The sequence below is a fragment of the Silene latifolia genome, chromosome 3 (assembly GCF_048544455.1).
Source record: "Silene latifolia isolate original U9 population chromosome 3, ASM4854445v1, whole genome shotgun sequence".
NCBI classification, from domain to species: domain Eukaryota; kingdom Viridiplantae; phylum Streptophyta; class Magnoliopsida; order Caryophyllales; family Caryophyllaceae; genus Silene; species Silene latifolia.
Window position 1 is genome coordinate 110,396,752 of NC_133528.1, and position 19,108 is coordinate 110,415,859.

Consider the following 19,108-nt stretch of genomic DNA (forward strand, 5'->3'; position numbering starts at 1 on the left):
TCATCGTTAATATATGAAAACTTTTTAGCATGTGTTAGCATTTATATAATGACCCCCACCCAATTATATAAATGATTCCGAGATCCATTTCCATATTAACTCGGGCACGGGAAAACTGATACATCCTTCACTAATATAACTCGGTGGGTTAACTCTTTAACCGATTCTACAATTAGAACTCTAGGTCGATGAAATTACGTTAAGTTCATCTCTAGCCCCGGAACATAAGACTAGTCTTCATGTCCCATTGAGTCCATCCAAATTTCGCGTGTAATAACTTGTTATTACCCCACTTACCCAATGAAAAATAAAAGTACCCCGGGAAACCGAATCTACCCCAAATGTCAAAGGGATTCATGGGTCTTACTATTTGGAAAGGCTAATCTCAATTTTAAATATGTGAGAGGTTTTGTCGATTTATTATTTATCACTTTTATGTGAACTATATCAGTGAACTAAAAATAATTATAATCGACACGGTCGAAAAGATGATATATAAAAATGCATGTGACGTTAATGGCGATTTGGCAATGCATGTAACATATAAAGAAAAATGCAAAGCAATAAATAAATTTCCTAGTATGGCCTTCCTAAAATAGAAAATCTAATATTCTATTACAAATTTGGAAACCAACTCCTTTGGTCCCTAGATTCTTCAAGTGGCACGCTTCTCAAGGACTCCGTCTTGATCGGACGCTTTTCCGACTGGCACCGTCTTGAAGGAACTCCAGAATTACAAGTATAATAAAATACATAGCTATTCCTATTATACATTTGTAATATGAAAAACTAGTAAAATAAAAGTGATACTAGATCACATTAAAATTACAACCGAATCAATATCCCCTTACATTACGGAAAATATCGATTAAAACTAAGGCATACTAAGATAAAATTACATAATTCAAAATTATATAAATAAAATATGACATTCATCAATAAAATTGCAGCATAAATATATGTGTCTAACATGCCAAATTAATGTGCCAAATCGCCCTACTTAAATCTTATATCGTATATAATCCAGTTTTATGGAAAAGCGTGATAATAACTTATTAAAATCACAGATTAATACTTAAATCAAATTTAAGCCCAAGTTAATTACCCTATCTTTCTTAGGATTCAAAAACTAGTATTTACTCAATTTTTGACAATAATTCAACTTGGTTTTCTATTATTGCTTATTAAACTTCTCTTAATCATAACAATTATGAAATAATTCCCAATAAATCATACAAATTTGAAAAATTTCGAAATCATAATTTTGTAAATTCTGCAATATTACCAAGATTCCAAAAACTTAATAAAATTTGCCCACAAATTATTTATAATTTATTTCATCAATAAATCGTATAAATTATAACTTTTACCATTAAATCCAAATTAAACATAAAAATTATAAACAAAATCAAAATAAAAATTGGGAAATTCTATGGTGTACCCTTGAGTTTTTGCGTTTTCCATGTTGTACCCCTGTTTTTTTTTTTTATATTCCACAGTGTACCCCTGAATTCTTTACTTCATCCTTATAATGACCTCTTTAAACTCTGTCTTAACTCGTTGTCTCTCAAACAATCGTTCTTTAACCTCAAATCTCATTGATTAACATCATATCATATTCTTTTATGATAATAATCACAAACTAACTTTAACTAATTACAAATTACCTTTAATACCTATTTAAAGAAGAAAAAAAACGAAATCAAAGTTTTGTACGTGCATTTTTGGAAATGTTAGTTGATTATTAAGCAGTTAGTGGATAATTGGATGAGCTAATAAGTACGCGGACGTATTAAGGAGTGATCGGTGCATGAATGAGTGAAATAATCGATCAACTAACGAATTACGTTAACAAAGACAATTAATAAGGTCATGTTATAGACTATAATATAGAGTTTAGGGGTATAACATAGAATTTCAAAAAAGCAAGGGTACAACTTAGAAAACTCAAAAACTCAGGGGTACACCGTAGAATATCCCTTAAAAATTTTGAACATTCTTAAATACCTTCCACAACCTGGAAATGGCAAAATTTTAACAAAAAAGTTTCGAATTAATTTTTATGATTAATAAAGTTTCCCTTTAATCGATTTTATCACATAAAAATCAATAGACATACCAAATTAATCAAAATTGATCATGCAACTTTAGATCTGATGTCCATATCATATATACAACATTAGGAAAAATTTTATGCCATAAAATTCATTTTAGCTATTTTTGCTAAAAAATAGTCACTATTTATATCATTTTAACCATTAAAATTATAAATCATGCATAATAAATCAAATTTATCTCAAATTTTACATAAAATCTGTAAAATATGCATGTGACAACATATTAAAATTTCGTGGCTTGTTATGAAGTTTAACTAATTTTAGTCATTCAACCTCCATTTATAGCATTTTTATCACATAAAAAATCATAAATCATGCAATATTAATCACATTAATACAAAATTTTACATACAATAATTAAAATATGAATGTGAGGTCATGCTAAAATTTCATGGTCAGAATCAAAGTTTAACTATTTTTAGTTAAAAATGCCATTTTATTCATCAAAATGCAATTATTTCACTAAAAACCATTAAAATAAGCAATAATCATCCATAATCCATCATTATGACCTAAAAAAATTTTAAAACCAGAATATATTACATGCAAAAAATTTCGTGGCTTTATCCTTATAAATCACAAATTTTAGTTTTTATTTTGTTATCAAATAACTCATAAAAAACAATAAAATGATATCTTGAGAAGATAAATTGAAGTGCATGCATTGGTGATGCGATCCAAACCAATAATTCAGAGTTGTTTGATGAGCTGGTTGTGTACCCTCGCAGTGATAGTTTGAACAACTTGATTCGTGGTTTTCAGCCTATGGGCTTAAATTTTGCTTCCTATGTGAATTTGCTAAATATGGAGCAATGAGGCTGATTGTGGCACGCATTCCAAGGAGAGGACGGTCCAAGATGACTTTTTTATTCTACATTTCAGATTAAGTTTGTTAAAATAAAATCTGAAGTTTATCTAGTATATATTTGGTGCATTGAACTTAAGGTTTTAAATGTTGTAATCAAGTGAAGAGTGATTGCTCAACTCTTCACATTTTGGACTGTTTGGACAGCTCTTTTGAAGGCTATATAATGCCTTGTTGCTTATGAATAGAATGTGTGGACAAGGCCCTCGGGAACTGCGTCCGCGGGATCCACACTAGGCATAATCGACTCGAGGTTCTTTCGAATCGAATTAAGACAAATTAGAGTCGCCACCAAGTTTTTTGGGAACTTGGAACCGTTCAAGTCAACTTTACACCTTTCATCGAAAAGCATAAAGCCAATCGACTACGAGTGATTAAAGATAAAGACTTGTACCCTATATCACTCGATTTGAATGACTCTCGTAATCCAATGGTATTTAGACGGATCCACAAACCATAGATCTTGAGTAAGGGGTGAGGGTACGTGTTGGGAAGCCCATAAGGACACCCAACCCCGCCCGTCAATAACGGCCTCTACTAAGTCAAGTGTCGGATTTCAAACAAGGTCATAGCTACTACGATATATGATATGCAAACATCGTTTTAAACCCTAACATGTGACAACAATTTCTATGTCGTTTTAGATGCAACTAAACTAACTTTGTCAAAGTTGTAATTTAGCATGTGGGTTGATTAATCTAACAACATACAAAGCAAACAAGGCTTAAAAGGGGAATGGGGGAGCCGTTGGGATCTACCTATTACAACCCGGGCATTTCATGCCGACACAACGAGAAATTAGAAATACAACTCGATCTAAATACAATTGCTACATACAAAACCGTACACGATAACACACACGGCCAATCGGCCTAGAAAAACGTGCACAAGAGGGGTGGCCCACGGCTTACATGACCCACGGCCTTGGGTCACTCCTCGTGATGTGTGCTTTCGCTTGATCTTATCGAATTAGACATTGGGCTACGCACCAAAGCATGCATTAGCATAAATCGGGCCATGATGCTTTAAACAACATGCGATTTACTACGCTCTTACATGCATTGGGGAACAACCGTCTAACCAAACAAAACTAAGGTTTTTTGAAAGAGGTTTTGACTCGATAAAAGAAAACTAACTCGAAAATTACAACTCGATAAACAAACTATAAATTACAAGCTATAAAACAACAAAGAACAAATGACGAACAAGAAAAGAAAAACGAAATGAGAAAGACGAGAGACACGGCCAACTCACGGCCCAAACCACGGCCACCCTCACGGCCAAGACAAGGCCATCCTAGTTCCTAGGTTAGGTTCATTAGTTAGATCGAATGATTGCGAAACGGATTAGAAAACGAGTTAGAAAACGAGTTATAGGACAGGTTGATCGATTGAGAAGAAATGCGCGAGTGTGTATTCTACACGGCCTAAAGGGTCCAATTAGGTCACGATATCATAAGATTAATGCTTACTCGTCGAGTGTTAATAGGAAGGTGCTAATCACGCACTCCTATGCTAGCGAGAAATCAAGTGAAAAGAAAGATGTATTCAATTAGGTTATAGAATTGTTAATCGATTTTTAAAGCTATGTCGATGCCACCTAACATGTCTAATTAGGTTATTAAATTGATCTAATGTCGTCTAAATAAGTCATATGTTAACAATCAGAGGTCATACTAACATGCAACGGGTCCTAAGGTGGGTCGAATTGGCCGAGACAAACAAAGGGTCAAAAGCGAGGAACGGAAGTTAGAAATTCGCTTTATTTATGCCCTACCTTGAACACGAGGATATGTAAATGAGACGGGGGTGTATGACCGACTGAAGTAGCAGTTTATTTTACCATCTCAAGTCAACGCGGGTGTTCATGGTGGTACTTTAACTCATACTCGGACTAAACTAGTTTCATAATTAATTTAAACGATAAATAAAAGCGATGAACAAACAAAAATAAACTATAAGAAAAACAAACATAAAAAACGAAATAAAAAAGGAGAAAGAGGAGGATTTGATGCACCCTCAACCTACATGTATCGTTGACACCGTCTTGGGTCATAATCGATGGTAGATTTTATCTCGAGAGGCCGTCGTCGACGAAGAAACAAAGCAAACACGCGTTTTGGGCAAATCTGGACAGCAACTTTCAAACGATGATTTCTCCCTCGTTTCACGATGAAAATTCGATTTAAAAGATGTTTTGAAAACTAGAAAGAGAGGAGAACAGAGATCTTAAAGCAACCCCTGCTCGTTTTGGGTTATTGGGCACGAAAAACGAGCAGAAACAGAACTGGACAGACAAGAACAAACCGCGAAAACAGAGTGTATAACACTCTGTTTTTCGAGGGATTTCGTGTACTCTCAAGGGCAATTTGGCTCGTAAATCTTTGTCTAATGTATAGATGGATGTTATGTGGTTAATTAGGAACAAGAAAATCGAGTTTTGATGGAGGTTTGAGGGAGGAACGAATTGTTTTTCGAGGAGGACACACAAACAGTTTCAGTTTGTATGTTGGTTTTGTGGAGGGTTTTTGAGAGGCAATTAGGGTTTGTTTCTGAGGTTTAAAGCTTGTGAGTGATGGTAGGATGTGTGGAGAACTTAGAGGAATGAATGTATGGTGAAGGGGTGGTATTTATAAGAAGTTAAAGTAGGGTAAAAGGGAGGAGAGGCAGACGGGCTCGGCTGAGCATAGCTGCTGTCCAGCAGCTTTTGGGGGGTTTCCTAGGGTTCGTTTGGGGGGTTTTCTTGGTGATTAAGGTAAGGTAATATGGGTAGGATATTAGGGTATGGGTTAGGGTTAATGGGCACGGGTTTTGGTGGTGTTTGGAGCGGGTTTTGGAGTCGGGTTTGAGCTGCGAAACAGGGGGGCTGCTTTGTGTATGCGGGCTGTTTGGGGGGTGTTTGGGATGGGATTTGGGCCGTGGTTAAGGGGGTTCGAGCTGGGTTGGATGGGTAGAGGTCTAGGTTGGTTAGTGTACTCGATATTCGTGTCAACTTGTAAAGAAAACGGGCTCAAAAACCGAGCTAAAATCGGGCTTCAAAACACATGTTTAAAACGAGTTTTTCTCGATTTTTAAATCGATTTTTCAAATCAATTAACACATTAAAATAAATGATTTTTCAAATCAAATATACTCATAAAATGATTTTTAAATCAAATATTTATTTTATTTTCAATAAAATAAACTTAAGAAAATAAATTCAAAATAAAATAAAATAAATTGAAATCACCTTAAAAAAGACCTTAATTTAAATATCATTTAAATTAAAATACTCCGTCGACAACGCTCATTCTACATCGTAAAACGAACCCAAATAATGACAATGACAACTAAATAAATACATGTGTCCTATCATCATCGGGTGTTTATCGGGTTCTCTATAAATTCCAATATCGACGGATACGGGTATCTACAGAGCCCCCACTTTGACTGAAGCTTGGACAAGGCGAAAGTCAAAGTATACCCCAGGTCCCTCTCGACCCGAGGATTCTGCGGGTCGTTTATAGTCCATTAGACTTGCGTATATAAGCTCGCCAGCCATAAGAAGAGATCATACCTGAAACTTCGTTGGGGATTGACTCTTGCTTCTGTTGTGTCGAATTATCATCGTTGGTCGTCGACCCATAAAATTGCATATATGGTGGATTGAGCCTTATCCTTAGGCGCCTACGTATCCGTTTCTGACGGAATCAAACCCGCGTCGTAGTTCGGCAACTGCTGACACATGCCCAAAGTTTATCATCTGCTGGCGTATGTCCAAAATTTAGCATCTGCTGGCGCTTGTCCGAATTGGACGGGACTTTCCAAGGAGGTTGCCGCCGCTTTCATCATTTGCTTTCAGCTACGGAATTCTTCCACTTCATACTCTTGTATTGAATTGAATTCTTGGTGGATGTCATCCTTTACATCTTGATAATGGTCTCTGGAGCCAACGGCTTCAGAGCCCCCAGTTTGCAATGGCTCTAAAGTCGAAGACTTTAGAGCCCCCAGTTGAAGCATATCCTGCTATAATTGGAACAAAAACGTACTAGCAATAATCATCACATAAGCACATTTGGATCATCGATCTTGATATTGGATCATTTGAAATACTGGGTCATCGACCCGAAAATTGAATTTGAAAATTTTGAAAAAATTGGGTCATCGACGTGAATTTTGAATTTGACATTACTTGGTATGTTGGGCCATCGACCCTTCAAAAATTGAATTTGAAATTTTGAATTTCGAAAGATTGGGGTCATCGACCCGAAAATATTCCAATACTTGGATCATCTGTCCATAATTCGCAAAAAGTTTTTGGAATTTTGAAATTTTGAAATTTTTGAAATCGAACCTTGATGGGTGAGCATGAAATACGACTCAGACACTCCGCACGACCCGTAAACAACGTGGGCGTAGCCCGCTACCGTAAAACAAAAAGGAAAATAAAACCGTAAGTGTGCACGGGTTTTAATTCAATTATTGACTTGTCGAGGGTAGAAATGTAAATCGGCCGTTCCGGCGCTCCCCAAAACGCGATAGATGTGCGAAAACCCGATGCATCGCGCCAAAGACTAGTGTGGACTGGGGCGGGCCTAAGAGGCGCGCGACCCAAGGCCCACACGGCTCAGAAAAAACGGCACCCTAGGGGTGTCATCCTAGATGCTTCCTTCCCTTATTCTTTCTATATATAAGGAAGAGTCAGATTGCCAAATTTATTCTCGCTTTCCCCCAAACTGGTGCAAATAACATAAATCATTATGAATAATCTAGCGAGTGCTATGCGAGCATGGGAGACAGACTTCACTGGCGCAGAGAGACAAGAATTAAAGACCGCTCAACTGGCGCAATTACTTCCCTTACGCCAGATCCCCCTTCAGCCTGCGTTGTTGGAACACTGCCTTAGCTATTGGGATCCTTGTAACCATGTTTTTGCTTTTCCTGAGGGGGAGATCTACCCTCTACCCGAAGAGTTTTTCGCCCGGGAGGATGGGATCCGAGGCCATACCGGCTATACCAAAATTTCATTCGGGATGGCGTGGAACATATCTAGACTGCCTTGGCCTTTCCAGGACGGAGTCTGGGGAGATAGTTACTGGTGACGAAGTCAACCTTCTTGCTATTCATCGGAAATTTTGTATCTTGCGAAACAAGATTTTATCTTGCCGTCTTCGCAGGGGCCTTTGGATTGATCATGTTACACCTTTATGTCTTCGAAGGTAGGATGAACAAGACAACTTGTGTAGGACAAGCGAAGCTTTTGTCTATTATATCGCAGATGGAGACGGGACATAACCCTTCCTGGATTATTCTCGCTGAAACTCTCCGGGGTTTAGATGCTAAGAAAATGAACCCTGGTGCCGATTGGTCGGGATGCTCCCGTCTATTGCAGGTAACAAAATCTGTTCTCTTGATTTCGCATCCTTGATTGATTTTCCTTTTACCACAATTCTTGTGCTGTTGCCACGATTTATTTATATTTCGCCACGATTTTGTTGCATTCTGCCACGATTTTGCCACGATTTTGTTGCATTCTGCCACGATTTTGCTGTATTCTGCCACGATTCCTGCCACAATTCCGTTTTTTCCTTCTTTTTCTTTTTTTTTCTCTTTTTTTTTTTCGTTTCGTTTTTTTTTTGTCACGTTTTTTTTCTTTTTCTTTTATTTTTTTTTTTTTTTTTTTTTTTTTTTTTTGTCACGTTTTTTTTTCTTTTCGTTTTTTTTTTCTTTTTCTTCTTTTTTTTCAGGTGTGGCCTTTTCATGTTTTTTTCAGGTGTGGCTTTGCGAGAGATTTTGGCTCTTCGCCCCGCCGCGTGAGCCCAGCTCGTATCTCGCTCGTATGCTGACTATGCGTGCCAAGCGGTATGAAGACGATCATCAAAATGACCTTGCCTATTGGCGAAACAAACTGACAGAAGGGGGAGGTCGCCCTCTTTGCTGGTTCATGCCTTGGCTTCGCCTCAGATCTTTTACTATCCTTCAGGAAGATGATAAGACCGAGATGTTTGCAACACCGGGTTTAGAGAGGTCTATTCACATTTACCCCGACCGCATCCCGTGTCGGATGGGCCGTAGACAAATAATTCCCAAGTGTGAGGTCATTGGGGACGAGCAAGAGAGTCAAGTCCTCTATATGTGATGATTGGCTCAAGAGGTGGCACCAAAGGCGTCTTTGGTACGTGTCTGCGCGCGCCCTCGGACTACAGGTATCCCCGTCTTATACTAAATGGCTTAAAGAGAAGACCGAATCAGGCAAGGACTTGTGTCGGAAGGATGAGCTTGTCGACATCAAATATTATGACAAAAGCAGAAGCACTCGCGACTTCTTTGTTAACGATCTTTCGTCTGCATCTGGACCTGAAACTAAGACTGAGAAGACTCCTAAGACTGACTCACAGGCGACAGGTGTGTGGGAACGGATGGGTTCAAAGGCACACTCGGGCTCAGCCTTAGAAGGGAGGCTTGGTCCTCGCTTGAGTGTAAAAGATAGGCTGGGCCCTCGGGAGGAAATGATGATTCCTCCTAAGAAGCGCGCTAGACAGAACGCAACTACCCCTCCTCTGCAGGAGCCTCGGTCAAGTGACCCAAAAGGCAAAGGGAAAAAGAAGATGTAGGAGCCTTCGACTCCAATCTATTATTTAATACTACTACTTATTATTTGTTGCTAGCTGTTTTCCTTTTTTCTTTTGAAAGATGTAATGGGCATCGCCCGACCTTTAATAAGACTTACTATCTATTAAAATTCCCAGTTTCTGCATAAAATTTCATTTTATTCAAGGAAGGGTTGGTTGTACTTTTTTAAAGAGCTGCCTACGTATCTGTTATCAACAGAATCAAACCGAGCTCGTAGTTCCACAAAACAAACGCGCTACAATCATCGATTTATAACGCACAAAAAAGCAGTGAAGCAAAAGTGCCGCGGCCTAGACTCGCTCACGAGCACTGCAATTCAAAATTTTATTTTACGACATTGAGAATGAGTTCTACGGATAGTATTTCTTCAGTTGATCCAAATTCGTCGGATTCGCAAAGTCATTTCCATCTAGATCTCGTCATCCATTGCGCCTCCCGATAATATTTTCTTTACAGGTAAGGACCGGCCCAATTCGGCTTGAATTTTCCCCTCGGGTCGATTGGTAGTAAAGCGCGCACAGACTTTAGGACCAAATCCCCATCCTTTATTCCTCGAGGTTTCACCTTTTTGTTAAACGCTCTTTGTATCCTTTTCTGATAGAGTTGAACATGGTGCAACGCATTTAACCGTCGCTCGTCGAGCATGACCAAGGAATCATACTGGCTTGCGGCCGATCGGCTTCAGGACCGACTTTCTAATAGAATCCTCAAAGAAGGTACCTCTAATTCGATAGGTCGGATGCTTCCATCCCATATGTCAAATAGAACGAGTTGCTCCGGTGGTGTGCGAATAGACGTCCCGTATCCCCATAGTGCGAACGGTATCTTTCTCCGGCCATTCGCGATAATTGTCGGTCATTTTCCGAGAATCACGGTGATTGTCTTGTTGGCGGCTTCCACTGCACCATTCGTTTGAGGTCGATACGGTGACGACTTGTGGTGTTTGATTTTATACTTTTCAAGTATTACGGCAGTTTCGGCCTGGAAGTGAGTGCCATGGTCGCTAATGAGCTCATGCGGCACCCCATATCTGCAAATGATTTCATTCTGAATGAACTTTGCTACCTGCTTTGCTTGTAGAACCTTGTATGATTTCACTTCTACCCACTTCGTGAAGTAATCGATGGCGACTAACATGAAACAATGCCCATTGTTCCGGATGGGTTGACCTTTCCAATAATGTCGATTCCCCATGTTGAGAAAGGCCATGGTGATGTCAAAGTATATAACAGTGATGGCGGCACATGCTGTACATTTGCGAAGATTTGGCAATTATGGCAATGTTTGACATATTGGCGACAATCTGTCTCCATCGTGGTCCAATAATACCCTAACCTCATGATTTTACGAACCAGCATATGGGCATTCATGTGTGGGCCACACTCTCCGTCATGGACTTCTTCCATGACTCTTTTCATGATTGGTGAGTCTATGCATCGCAGAAGGATATTTTGCGCGGTCTTTTTGTACAATTGTCCGTCATTGGTTCTAACGAACTGAGCGACTAGCATTCGAATAGCGCGCTTCCCGCGGTTATCCATGTCGGGTGGATACTCTCCTGATTCTTTAAATTTCAGAATAGCGTGATACCAAGGTTCGGCCTCGGTTTCTTCTGTGTCTCCGATTACATTAACATAAGCAGGTGATGATCTTCGTTCGACACATATCGGCATAGTATCCATATGATCAGGTATGTTGATCGGAGCGGACTAGTTTTGATAGTGCATCAAAGCAAACGGTTTTCGTCTCGGGGAGGTGCACGTACTTGACATCGGCGAACAACTTTTCTAGTTCCTCGATTTTCGCTTGGTACGGAGCCAAGCTATCACTTCGGGTTTTCCACGTCCCGGCCACTTGATTGATCACTAGTGATGAGTCCCCATGTACTACAAGCTTTTTGATGCCTAACTCGAGAGCACTGTGCAAACCGAGTAGGCATGCTTCATATTCAGCCGCGTTATTAGTGACGTTAAAGTCCAACTTGATCGAAATGGGAACATGTTCACCTTCTGGTGAAATGAGTAGAACTCCTATCCTGTATCCCCTATAGTTCGATGCTCCATTGAAATAGAGGTCCCACGTATCATTGTCTATGTGAACGATATCTTCGTCGGGAAACGACCACGTATCCACAACCTCAGTTTCTTCTATCGGGTTATCCGCTAGGAAGTCTGCAACCGCCCTTCCCTTTATCACTTTTAGCGGTACATATTTCAGGTCGAACTCGGAAAGCATTAAAGTCCATCTTGACACCGCCATTCGAATCTGGTTTTTCAAACAAGTATTTGATTGGGTCCATCTTCGAGTGGATGCAGACACTATGACTGAGCATGTAGTGCCGTAACTTCTTTGTCGCCCATACTAAAGCCAAACATGTCTTTTCGAGCTGAGTATACTTGATTTCATACTCCAAGAACTTTTTACTAATGTAGTAAATCGCTCTTTCCTCTTTATCGACTATCTGCGCCAGCATTGCCCCCATTGCAGTATCCGTAACTGTAAGATACAACAAAAGTGGTAACCACCGTTCTTTGGCTGAGAACGGGAGGGAAGATAGTATTTCTTTGATTTTATCGAACGCAGCTTGACAGTGATCATCCCATACGACGTGTTCCCCGACCTTCAATTTCTTGAAAATTGGCTCGCATATCATCGTTAGCCTTGCCACGAACCGACTTATATATTGGATTCTTCCCAGGAAACCTCGAATTTCCTTCTCGGTTTTCGGGTGAGGCATTTCCATTATGGCCTTTATTTTTGATGGGTCCACCTCGATGCCACGGTGGCTATAGATGTGACCCAACAGTTTGCCGGATGTGACTCCGAATGCGCATTTTTGTGGATTCAACCTCATGTTATACTTGCGCAGTCGCTCGAAGAATTTGCGTAGCGTACCAAGGTGGCCATCACGCTCCTTTGACTTGACAATCATGTCGTCGACATAAACTTCGACTTCCTTGTGCATCATATCATGTAGCAATGTTGTCGCGGTCCTCTGGTATGTAGCCCCTGCGTTTATCAACCCAAAAGGCATTACTGTGTAGCAATAGGTTCCCCATTGCGTTCGAACGCAGTCTTATGCATATCTTCTTTCGCCATCTTGATCTGATTATAACCGGCGTATCCATCCATAAAGGATAGTAACGCGTGTTTTGTCGTGTTGTCAACCAGGATGTCGATGTGAGGTAATGGGAAATCGTCCTTCGGACTTGCCTTGTTTAAATCCCGGAAGTCGACACAAACCCGAACTTTACCATCTTTCTTGGGCCTTTGGTACGACGTTAGCCACCCAAATCCGAGTATTCCGACACCTTAATGAACCCGACTTTGAGTTGCTTGTCGATTTCTTCTTTGACTTTCGAGAGACCAATCTGTATGCATTTTGCGTAGTTTCGCTTGACCGGCTTATATCCCGGCTTGATTGGGATCCCTGTGCTCGCAATTTCTCTATCAATGCCTGGCATGTCTTTGTAGGACCATGCGAAAACATCTTTGAACTCATGTAACAACCCAATGAACCCTTGTCTCTCGGTGGGACTTAAAGTAGTTCCTATTTTAAGCTCCTGTGGTTCTAAGGTTGTACCTACATTGATGGTTTCGGTATCTTCAATGATCGAAGTTTTCTGTTCGTACTCTTCCAACCCTTTTATCAACTGTAGAGGTGGTTCCATTTCTTCTTCTTCTTCTTCTTCGACCAACTGTTCATCCTCGACCTCAGTCTCAATGTCATTATTAAAACAATCATTTTCAAAGTTTGAATTGCAATGTAAGTAAGACAAGTCGTAAGCAAACTGGTTCATATTATTATTGATTTGAAATTGCGCGAAATGCTCTAACATTTGAGCCAACTGATCAGAGCTCAGTGGCGAGATAGGGGTATTCGGGACAGGCCCCGGAATACCACCATTAGGAAAAGGTGCATAGGAAGGGAAAGCTAGGGGAGGGGTATTTTCAACACCTGACTCCTTAGACTCAATCTTAGGACCTAACTCAGACTCAGACTCAGACTCCGACTCAGACTCAGAATCGGTAACATCATCTGGCTTGAACATCTCTCCTTCTCCCGTTGTCAACTTGAAAAGAAGTCCTTTGTTGTCAGTCCACTTGATTGTTTTCCGCCACCCCGTGTTGGTCCTAAGAGGATCCACATCGGTGATGAGGGTAGATGGGTCGAACCGCTCGCTTCTCAGGATCATGCTTACCAAATCTTCGTTTGGTATTGGTGATTTCTTCTCTTCACCGAAAAGAAGACCCATAGCTTTCTCGTCATTTATTGGATCCGGTTTGGTTTCTACTGGCATCACGGTCAGAATGTCTTCAGGGATATAGTAGCAATCTTGGAATACTTCGATTCCTGGGACCATAAGGTTCTCCTTTGGGTCAAAGATAGGTTCGGGGAAGTCCATGCAAGGGAGTTCTTCCCCAGCTCTCATGAAGTGACCGTTTAGAGTTAGGTGATACGGTCCCATTTTAATATCTCGATCTTCGATCGTTCTTCCCTTCTTTTCCAGCAGATCTTTCCCGGCGGGCTCATATCCAAGCCTGAACGTTACTCCTTTGGCTATTGGTGGTTTCAACTCGAATGTACCCTCCTTTCTAGGGTATAGAGAGAAACCGAAGTATTTCCCAGTCTTGAGAATCACTTCGCAGGCATGGCTTCCCGTGTATAGATCCATATTCTCTGCTTCGGAGTTCAGCTCGATCATATTGACAATCTCGAAACCACATGCGTCATTGGTAGCTTCGACCCTTACTTCGGAAGTAATGTCTCCTCCTGCCACAGTAATTGGCGTGGCGTCAATGGTGACGGTTTTGCCATTGAGTGGGACCTTGATTTTTCGATGCAGCGTTGATGTTACGGCCCTCGCAAAGATGGATCCGGGCCTTCCCAACAATAAGTTGAAGGATGAGCATATGTCAATTACTTGGCAACTTATTTTCTTTTCCACTTGCCCGGTCTGTACTACCAGATCGACGAGTCCACTTACTCGACGCACAGTGCCATCGAATGCCCGAACTGTCTGCGTAGTGGGGATGAAGTCATTCTTCTCCAAGCCCAGAATATGCGCGCCGTTTTTCGGAGGGAGTACGTTGGCCGATCCGTCGTCAACCAAGGTCATAGGGATATGCTTGTTAAGACACACGGTAGCAATATAGAGGGCCAGGTTATGTCGAGGCCCGAACGGTGGCAGATCTTCGTCGGAGAATGTCACAGCGTTGGTAATCTGAGGCCGATTCTGGGCGATGTGATTGACCATGTCCGCAGGAGTAGTATTCGATGACACGGTCATGTTCATCAAAGCTTGTAACAAAGCTTGACGATGTTCGAAAGAGCTCAGGATAAGTTGCCAGATAGACACGTCGGCCTTAGTCTTTTGGAGTTGCTTGATGAGGGAAGCCTCGGAGGTCGACCCTTCACCAAGAACTTCGACCACTACCGGCTCTTTGAGAGGTGTCTTGTTCGGGGTATCTTTAGCTTTATCCACACGATACGGGTGTCCGGATCTAGTCAAATGGTTTGACTCTAGGGCATCTTGCCTCACCTTTAAGATTTCTTCTTGGGTGTGAGGAATTGTCGCACCTTTGACGAGGTAAACATCATCCTCGTCATCAGCCCAAACGCCATTAATTTCATTGCTGCTTCGGAGTATGTAAGGAGTACAATCGACCACAAAATCTCCGAATGTAATCTCGTTTCTCGAGCTTGGTAGGAATTCGGAGCAATCTACGAATATTCTTCCGACGAAAACCCCTTTTAGACGACATGGGCGAATCAAGTGAGAGTAATCGACACTATATTCGGTAGAGACAAAGTTAGTGTGGTCGCCAAACGGATTGGTGACGTTGTTGGGCTTTATGGCCGGGATTGGGAGCGTTCCGTTCTCAATCATATCTTGAATTTCGTGCTTTAGTCTAAAGCACCTTTCAGTATCGTGTCCCTTCCCTTGATGAAAGGCACAGTAGGCATTCGGTTTGTACCATTTGCCTTGTTGTTCAGCAGGTGGATCCGGAGTTGGGCCGATGGGCTTCAACTTTCCTTGGGCCATGAGCCTTTGGAGAGCGTAGGCGTAAGTGCACCCGATATCGGTGAATACCCTTGGAGCTTGGCGTGGAGGCCTTTTGGACTGTCCATCTAAGAGATTGACAGTTTCAACAAAGTGGGCCGCTGTTGGTGCTTTTGCTTTAGATGACGAAGCCCCTTGGTATCCCTTTGGCTTCTCTGCTTCAGCAATTCGGACGTCGTCCTCTACCTTTATCCCGATCCTTATCAATTCCTTGAAAGAACCAAAGTTTTGGTATTTCAGAGCATTACGGTAAACAGGTCGTAAATTCTTCACGAACTTATCTACCATTTCGACTTCATCAGGCTTCTTAGCTAGTTTTACGCTTTCAGCGCGCCACCTTGCGAGGAATTCAGTAAAGCCCTCTTTTTCCTTCTGTGTCATCACTTCCAAAGTCCTTATGTTGGTTTGAATCTCAACATTGTCAGCATAGTGCTTACAGAACTCCACCGTAATATCTTCGAAAGTGGGGAAGTTCTTGAGGTCAAGATTATAGAACCACGCCTTTGGGTGTTCACCCAGAGATTGGGCGAAAATTTCAGAGAGCATATCAGCAGGTACTCCCTTCAGTGCTAAGTACCCTTTATAGGCCTTAACGTGGTGGACTGGATCTTCGGTGCCCTTGAACTTTGGGATGTCAGTGAGTACCATGTTCGTGGGCAACTTATCCTGAACTGGGGCATAGGCCCTAGCATTCTCATAGTGAATGTTCTTCCCCTGGGAGAGTTTCAAACGGTCTTCGATGAACTTGAACCGTTTCTCCGATCGTCGGAGGTGGAGGGGAATCTTCACCCAGCCTTAGATTCGATTGCATCCATTCGGGTCATCATGAGGTTCACGGCCTCAGTGAGCTTGTTAACAGCATCTTCCATTGCTTGACGTCGGGTTTTTGGCGGCCTTTCTACAAGAAAACCCCGTACTGAGTCAATATTTAAAGTAAGAGCCCCTGCACAATTAAGGACACGACCCCAACTTGACTTAAACAAAGACTCGACTTGAGATTGACTAAACAAGGGTTCGACTCACGGTTTGATTTAGACCTCGATTCATTTTAGACCCGACAAAATGACATGACTCAAACTGTCATAACTCGATTCTAAACTGGACTTGGTGTGACTAAACTCGTGATTGGGCTAACATAGCCCATGGGTTCAGGTGAAACGTCCTAAAGGGCCTAGCTTGGACGTTTCTTGTGGACTATCCTAGACCAAAAGGTCGACCAACATGACTCAAAGCCCAAGAGGTGAGCTTGGGTGACCCAACAAGGTCGTGTTCTAGACTCTTAGAACGAAACACACCTGGCCTAACACGGCCATGACCCGGACACGACTTGATGCATTTCATGCTTGGTTGAGGTTCGAGAGGCATTTTGGATTGGTTTTGAAAAAAAACGAAAGATTGATTCGAAAATGAGATTTGAAATGGGCAGCATGCCGGCTATAAAAGCTCATTTTGGGCCGAAAATTCTAGTCCTATTTGGGCAGCATTCCGCGTTTTTAAAACCATGCTATTTTGAAAGTAAGTTGTTCAAAAGTTCGGTTTTGAAAAGGACATGGGAAATTTCGAAAAAGACTCGGGAAAACAAATTGCACATTGTCATTCTCATGTTACAAGGATGTATGCTCCTAGACATCTCTAAGTCTCGGCAAGTCTTCTACAAGAAGGTCTATGCCCTCCATCCTTTTGCGGTCTTATAGAGCAAGGTGTCTTAAGGTAGAGTACCTAGAAGATCGTCCCCACCATCAAGAACCACGCGAGGTGAAGTGGAAGCGAGCAATGTGCAGCTTCCTAGCATAGTGGGACGTCGCCCCCCACGCATCACGAAGAAACGCTGGGACGGCCCGGGCAAGTCCTTAAGGGTTTATGCATGAATCGTAGCACTATGAGTAATGTTTTACTTTCCAACACTTTATTTTCAAGTTTCACCTCAGAGGAAAAGACCCTAGAAACAAAGTGTAACTAGTCCTCTTTTCCCAGTGAGTCGCCAAATCGTGGACAAGGCCCTCGGGAACTGCGTCCGCGGGATCCACACTAGGCATAATCGACTCGAGGTTCTTTCGAATCGAATTAAGACAAATTAGAGTCGCCATCAAGTTTTTTGGGAACTTGGAACCGTTCAAGTCAACTTTACACCTTTCATCGAAAAGCATAAAGCCAATCGACTACGAGTGATTAAAGATAAAGACTTGTACCCTATATCACTCGATTTGAATGACTCTCGTAATCCAATGGTATTTAGACGGATCCACAAACCATAGATCTTGAGTAAGGGGTGAGGGTACGTGTTGGGAAGCCCATAAGGACACCCAACCCCGCCCGTCAATAACGGCCTCTACTAAGTCAAGTGTCGGATTTCAAACAAGGTCATAGCTACTACGATATATGATATGCAAACATCGTTTTAAACCCTAACATGTGACAACAATTTCTATGTCGTTTTAGATGCAACTAAACTAACTTTGTCAAAGTTGTAATTTAGCATGTGGGTTGATTAATCTAACAACATACAAAGCAAACAAGGCTTAAAAGGGGAATGGGGGAGCCGTTGGGATCTACCTATTACAACCCGAGCATTTCATGCCGACACAACGAGAAATTAGAAATACAACTCGATCTAAATACAATTGCTACATACAAAACCGTACACGATAACACACACGGCCAATCGGCCTAGAAAAACGTGCACAAGACGGGTGGCCCACGGCTTACATGACCCACGGCCTTGGGTCACTCCTCGTGATGTGTGCTTTCGCTTGATCTTATCGAATTAGACACTGGGCTACGCACCAAAGCATGCATTAGCATAAATCGGGCCATGTTGCTTTAAACAACATGCGATTTACTACGCTCTTACATGCATTGGGGAACAACCGTCTAACCAAACAAAACTAAGGTTTTTTGAAAGAGGTTTTGACTCGATAAAAGAAAACTAACTCGAAAATTACAACTCGATAAACAAACTATAAATTACAAGCTATAAAACAACAAAGAACAAATGACGAACAAGAAAAGAAAAACGAAATGAGAAAGACGAGAGACACGGCCAACTCACGGCCCAAACCACGGCCACCCTCACGGCCAAGACAAGGCCATCCTAGTTCCTAGGTTAGGTTCATTAGTTAGATCGAATGATTGCGAAACGGATTAGAAAACGAGTTAGAAAACGAGTTATAGGACAGGTTGATCGATTGAGAAGAAATGCGCGAGTGTGTATTCTACACGGCCTAAAGGGTCCAATTAGGTCACGATATCATAAGATTAATGCTTACTCGTCGAGTGTTAATAGGAAGGTGCTAATCACGCACTCCTATGCTAGCGAGAAATCAAGTGAAAAGAAAGATGTATTCAATTAGGTTATAGAATTGTTAATCGATTTTTAAAGCTATGTCGATGCCACCTAACATGTCTAATTAGGTTATTAAATTGATCTAATGTCGTCTAAATAAGTCATAT